Here is a 643-nt window from a genome sequence, read left to right on the forward strand (position 1 = left end):
ATCTAGTTATCAGTCATCTCTGGTTAAACAAATTAGTTGAGACCCGGATTAAAATAAGTTATCTATATAGAGAGATGTGAGTTTGTATTATACAGTGGCATAAAAGTGTAATATACAAGGTGTTAAACATGTAGACACATTGTATAAAACTGTTTTATACAGATGGTATAAAAAAATATTAAAGGAGATTTTTTTAGTTATTGTTGTCATATAAATATAAAATTATTTATTTATTTAAATATACGGACGTAAGTCCTATTACAATTTCGAATATTTGCGAATATTTGCAGAATATAAGATATTAACAAATTAGTAAACAAGATGAAAAAAAAAAAAAAAAAATATAATAGAAATTATACATAAAACTAATAGTATTTAAATGAATATAATAAGAAAACTATAAAGTGCGATAGGGTAGGTATATAATAAAAATAATGGACAATAAGTTATATAAAATCAAAGGGGTAAGTGTTACCAGCTACCATGAGGAGATTAGCGGGGGAATTTAAAATATAATTTTTATTTGAAAATTGAGGGTAAAATGGTTTCGGATCTCTGGTATTAAGGTTATTTATTTTTAAATTAATCAATGATAACAATTCCAGACAATCAATAGCGCCTAATAATAATTTATTAAGAATTT

This window comes from Acyrthosiphon pisum, chromosome X (genome assembly GCF_005508785.2).
Source record: "Acyrthosiphon pisum isolate AL4f chromosome X, pea_aphid_22Mar2018_4r6ur, whole genome shotgun sequence".
Taxonomy (NCBI): domain Eukaryota; kingdom Metazoa; phylum Arthropoda; class Insecta; order Hemiptera; family Aphididae; genus Acyrthosiphon; species Acyrthosiphon pisum.